Source organism: Bombus terrestris, chromosome 13 (genome assembly GCF_910591885.1).
Source record: "Bombus terrestris chromosome 13, iyBomTerr1.2, whole genome shotgun sequence".
NCBI classification, from domain to species: domain Eukaryota; kingdom Metazoa; phylum Arthropoda; class Insecta; order Hymenoptera; family Apidae; genus Bombus; species Bombus terrestris.
The window spans coordinates 4,759,527-4,766,129 of NC_063281.1; the positions used below are offsets into that span (position 1 = coordinate 4,759,527).

Genomic DNA, 6,603 nt, shown 5'->3' on the forward strand with positions numbered 1-6,603 from the left:
TTTTCACTCTTCGCATGTCTGTTCTCCTTTGTAATTCCTCTCCACTTTATCGCCACCTGCACCAATCTGGCGTCCTCCGTCGTCAGCAAAGGTTCTATGCTATGGCAGCTTATTTTCCTTTCAGTGAACCGTCGATTATTTTCTATATTTTTGAATTGAAGAGACGTATTTTCAGCATGGATTCCCACAAAAGGTCAAGAAGCAGTCTTGCCGTAGCCTTCTAGTATACAACGGGGAAGGATTTTTGGGGTTCAGTCGCTGTATCAGTTATTTTACAGTCGTCAAATGACCGCCGCAGGGAGACTTGTTCAGGCATCCCCCCCCCCTCGCCCCAATGGATACTAGAGGGTCCGAAATTTCCTGCACCGTAACGTTCTTCTCTCTATCTGCACTTTCTATAATTTTTATATAAAAAGATGGGCAAGCCATTTAACGTGTCCTGTCGTCATCGCATTACTACACTCGATTGACCACTTACTCTTTTGCATCCTGTTCAGAAAGTCAAAGTCATGCGAGCTGGATTCAAGAGGATCCGCACGGAGATGTGGTGAGTGAATCGTTAGACTAAAGAGGGACTGTCAACTTTACCGAAATCGCCCATCCAAGACAGGTAAATACTTAGGACCTAAACCAAACTTATCTTTCTGAGGAGATATTAGTTCCATCGTGGTTTTTCACTCAATCTGTATGCAAGCTTGGAGAGTCGAGAAAACTTTCTTTAGCCTCCTGCTAAACCAAATCTAAATGCTAGCCAAATCTAAACCAAAACCAAAAACAAATGCTAAACCTAAACTTAAACTTAAAAATTAACTTCTTAAACTTAGCTATTTAGAAAGCCGTTACCTGGGTCTTTGTTAGTAATAGCAAGCGTCTGTTCTTCATTCTTAGTTAAGGTTTGGCGGTGTGCGTATAGCAGAGTTATATGCAAAGAAAAAGTGAATTTAAAAAAATGGAAACTGAAAGTTATGAAAAAATATGTATATCTGTTGCAATATGATGAAAGTCGAGTTATTGGCTTAAAACTTTCTTCTAGTAAGTTTTGCGTGTTAATGTCTTACTATTAACGTTATATTAAAATTGATGACGATTACAACGGTTTCAGAAACATCGAAGTGAAAGTACAAAAAAAAAGAAGAGAGAAGGAGTTTGTTAACTCATTAGACGATCTTCTTAATATCGTTCATAACGATACGTCAACTATAATCAAAATTGAAGAAGATAACTTGTTCTCTTAAATAGATTAAGGTCAATGATTGTAATACTTGAAACTATACCTGATACAAGATTATCTTTGCGTATAAAAAATGTATAGCTGATATTGTAGAAAGTACCCAAGTAGATATTAGGTGCTTAGTTCTTAAAAACAATTGTTTTGGATAATATGAAAAACTATGTCTCTATTAAAAATTTCATTTCAGAAAAAAGCTGAAGATTTGAAAACAGTTAATGATACCGCAGAGTGAGGCGTAAATCAGGCCAATATCAGAATGTAATAATTTATTAACAAAAAACCAAGAAGGTAAACAATATATTTTACAAATATTAGAACGATATTATCTTGATAAAAGCTTGATGCTCCCTCAACTTCTCAACGATCAATGAAATCTTTGTTACCCGGAATAACACGATTTGTGTATACAGACAATATAATTATTCGTGGATGTTTACTTAAAGAACAACAAGAAGGATTATAGCAAATTTTTGGAAGAATAATAAACAGTAGATTAAAATTGCAACCTAATAAATGTCAATTCTTGCGCGAAGAAACAATTTATCTGGGCTATATAATTACCAAAAATGGTACAAAGTCAGACCCGCCAAGATTAGAAGCAATTAATAATTTTCTTTCTGGAATTGACATTATCGGAAACTTATAGAACATTTTTCACATATTGTGGAACCTATTCGAATTCCAAATCCAAAACCTTCGGAATTCAGATGGCCTGACGAGGAACAAGAAGCCTTTGATATATTAAAAGAAAAATTGACAACAGCACGACTGTTACAATAAACTGATGTCGCAAAACGATTTATGCTAATGACGCATCAGATAAAAGGGAAACGATTTACCGGTAGTTTTTGCAAGTAGAGAGTTACTAGCAATCGTACGAGCGACTCAACATTTCCTACTTTTAGGAACTTTTACCAAAAACACTGGAAGTTTCAAAAAATCATAACCCTTTGAGTGCTGAATACTCGCGGCCTATGCGGTCCGTACGGACGGCGCGCGTCTAGCGCTGACGATCGCTGTGGATGGAATACTTTTTCGTTAGACTGAACTCTGTTGATTGACTATTCAAAGCGCAAATCGTAATAAGTTCTTTTGCACGAGATTAAATGATTCAAGAGCGTTCTTTTTTAGTTATTTTTAATTATTTATTATAAACATTGAAATTTACAGTTAACTAGAATCTGGGTAATAAACTAGAAAACAATCAACTAGAAAACTAAATTTAGTAAATATAACACAAGTTAATAATTCAGTTGTGCGTGCAAAATTTCAAAACAATTATCGATACACAATCCGACATCGCATTTTCTGCATTCCCTTATTTTGCACACAAACAACACATTTTCTTCTTGATAATTAGATGCGACTGTCCGCGAAACAGATAGACAACTGTTATAACGAGGCATTATTGGCATTTGTTTACTGCCGTTACTAAGGAATGCATTTATATTTATCTCACACAAACGTAATAGTATTACTTCTGCATAGGTGTTCGGAAAAATTGACAAACCCATACATGCGTCTTTAGTCCACGCCGGGCACTTACAGAAAACGAATATATGTGTCCTTAGTCCACACCGATAGCTTTCGCCAGACGCGTATATGCTCCCATAGCACTCAAAGGGTTAAAGGCTCAGATGCATTGCACGTGCTTATAAGGAACGTGCAATCTAAGCGCAAATAATAATATGATACCTGTAGAGTGCAACTATAGTCTTATCTCGTTACTATAAGCGGATCGTATAAGCGGAACGTTTATACTTACTGCAATTATAATAATTACAAAACGAACCGCCAATTTTCATAGACAATAAACACTAATCGTTATCGTACAGGACTAAGCTGATAACAAACTATGTAAAAATTATTATTTAAACTTGCCTATGTTATGACTAGACTGCGGATTTTTATGCAATTTCATACTTTTCTGAACAAAATTAAAGAAATAGAATCTATATAGAAATTTGTTTCATCCGCTAAAAATTATAGAAATTGCTCTGATTTCAATAATTTATGTATTTTTATGTACTATATGCGGAGTTTTGCAGTCTAGTTATTACTATTGTATATTACCGACATATTATGTAAACTGGTTATTATCTTTGTAAAATGATATATTACGTTATACAGAGTGTGTCAGTAAAAACGATCAGCTGAAATAACTCGTTACATATTGATTTTATCAAAAAATATTTGAAATAAAATTTATTCTATTTCAGAGACCCAACCGGTTAAATATAATTTGACTTTTTAATACCTTACATTCCTGGAGATAAGTTGATCTTGAGTTGAATCTCTTATAACATCAACCGATTCAACTGGACGTTCTCTATGAGAAAGTATCAACCTATTTACATCGAAAACCCATTAGTTCAGCAGATATTTTATCTTCGATTTGTCAAATTTAATGTACGAAAGACTAGGAAAAACGTGAAGAGATATTCTTGTGTTTACGTTGTCTTTATCTTTTATATGTTAAATTTCACAAATTGAAGTTAAAATATCTGCTGAACTATGAGGGTTTTTCGGCATAAACAGGTTAATATTCTTTTGTAGAAGGATGTCCAGCTGGATCGATTAGTGTTATAACAAATATACAATACCATTTGATAAACTAGGCAACCTTAATATCTCGAAAGATATAAAGTATTAAAAAGCAAACTATATCCCATGTTTCTCAAACACGATAAATCTCATTTTAAATATTATTCGATAAAGTCAGTAAGAAACGAGTTATTTTGCATGGTCATTCTTACTGACTGATCCCGCGTATTGCGTATTACCATACTTATATATATATATATAAGCAAAAGTAAAAGGAGGAGAAGAAGGAGAAGAATAAATATTTTATAATAGATTAAATTACAAGTGCACTTTCTCCAGGACGGCGGGTGGGGGATATGTTGTGCCCGGATGTGCGACATGGGAACGTCCGAATCAGGGACACATGTCGCGCGAGGTCAACGCGAAGTGCATCGCCGAATGACCAAATATGGTCATCCCTACCTTCCAATCAAACTAATGCGATTCGATAAAAACCCCGTAATTCGCCATCAAAAATCTTCGGTACGAAATCAACAAAGCGACCACCTTTAAGCACAATTCAGATAAAATACCATCTCGCTCTCCTTTCGATATTCTTTATACGTTCTCAAACCTATCTTCAAATCGTTGTTGGATCCTATCGAGCGTAATCAATATAATTACTATTAATTTATATCTAACAGAAATTTAAAAAATTAAAATAGTTTGGATTATCAAATTTTTAATTTTTTCAACGCCAGGGGAATGACGAGATATTATAATGCTACTACTTTTGTGATTTCATGTAGATATAATAGATGTATGTAATTTTTGTAACATTGTATTTTATATTCTTTCGAAACGAATAAATTATGTTTCATTTTAACGATAAATGTTTGAACTTTACTTTACTATAACGTTTTACATCTCAGAGGTATATGTAGATTTTTGTATATAATCCTGTTAAAAATCAAATTTTATTTGATTGATTAAAAAAAAATTGTGTTCTCCTTAAAATCATTCAATTCTTTTCTGAAACATTTCCGCGTATAGATAACACGTTCTTGAAAATATTTCACGTTCCAGTCATGGATGACTGATATTGTATTATGATGCATGATCTTGTATTATGCATGTACATACAATGTGTATATTTTGCTCGTTTCTCGGTGTATAATACCTGCGTAAACATCGGTACTCTATCAATAGAATATTTATATTTTGCATGTTAATGAAACAATTTAGAAGACGTTATATATTCTGAAGACGATAAATGGGCATGTGTCTACACATACAATTATATAATTACTACACACGTGATAGGTTCCTTGATTTACACGGGTCTAGGTAAATGTAAAATGCGAGCAAGGACAAAGTGAAGGCAATGTTCAACGTGGCAATGGAATTCTCACTGTGCTTAGAATAAGAATGACGTAATCTCATTCAGGTTATATGTTACTATTTACTATTATACAATGATAATAAAATGTACTAACAATAGAATGAACTCACGTGGTAAATCTTATATAATATGATGTAACGGAATATGATATAAAATTTTTCTCAGAATAGAGAATTTGAAGTTGAAAGAAGAAATTTTATGTCACACATACTGAAATAGAAATAGAAATAGTGGCAAACGTACACTATCCGTCACTATATATATATCCGTATATATTATTATAATCGCACACTATATAGATTAATTATTACTTTGAAAAATTAATGCTTTTGTGAAAAGAAAATTGTAGGTATCTATATTTGTAAAATACATTCTGACGCTATAAAACATACTTTTGTACGTTACAAATTGGAATCTTAAAGTTACTGCAATCTTTAAAAGATCTTACGTTCAGAATAAAGTGAAATCAAAATTGCACGTACATGGTAAATTTACAGTTATTTTTATCTTCTGTTTCTAATCATATATATCGCATTATTTAACGATATAGTTAAATTTTTTACGTACTAAACAAACGATATTTCAATCGTAGGAAGTAAATATTATAGTGTTGTAGGATAAAGTAACAAGATTTTCTCTCGATTAAGGTTTCGTTACACGAAACGATCCACTTTTGGTAATGAGAGACACTTGAATCCTGCGTGGCAAATCAGTTGCAAAACTAAGTAATATTCGAACGTACAAACTAAATGAATCGTCGACTAATGGATATCAAAATTTTTGTAATTTTCATTATAGCAATATTACTGACATTTTCCAAATTAAGAGAAATTCAAATACAACCTTATTTGAATTACACAAAGAGGAAAGATATTAAAACGAAGTACTATGCTATATACATGCATACATGTATATATCGTTAAACATTATACTATATGTGGAAAAATGGTATAGTATCGCTGGATAAAAATGAGAAAATTGATGTTAAAAAATATGATGAATAAATTGTTCAATAATGAAATGAATCCTAGGCTGCTTTACCAAATTTTTTTTAGTTGAATCAAATTTTTCTAAAACTGTTTGACAGATTATGGAGATAGTGGAGGAAGACATTAATGAAAGAACGAAAAATTTAAATGGGATAAATTAATGGACAGATAGGTGGAAATATCGAATGCAAGTTAATAAATATTTTAATTGAAACGATTGGTATTTTTTCGTTCAAAAAAATAACGATGATAAAACTTTCCGGAAAACTTACTAATTTAACTTGTTAATCATTTGAAATTGTAAAAATATGTGCAATACACGTATATTAGTATTACAAGAGAACAATTCAGAAATAATTCAGATTTACGTATACTTATCCTTCTGCATATAAGTTATTCTCCAAATAACAATTATAAAATATAATTATAGAATAAAATATTTATTAAGAACTGGGCTT

General features: G+C 32.1%; 1 long non-coding RNA gene across 1 annotated transcript; it reads left to right on the forward strand.

Moving 5' to 3' along the window:
• Nucleotides 1-250: 250 nt before the first annotated feature.
• LOC125386169 lies at nucleotides 251-1,504 on the forward strand. Its single transcript, XR_007226075.1, has 2 exons — nucleotides 251-610; nucleotides 1,419-1,504. It is a non-coding gene; the product is annotated as an uncharacterized LOC125386169 (long non-coding RNA).
• The last annotated feature ends 5,099 nt before the right edge of the window (nucleotides 1,505-6,603 follow it).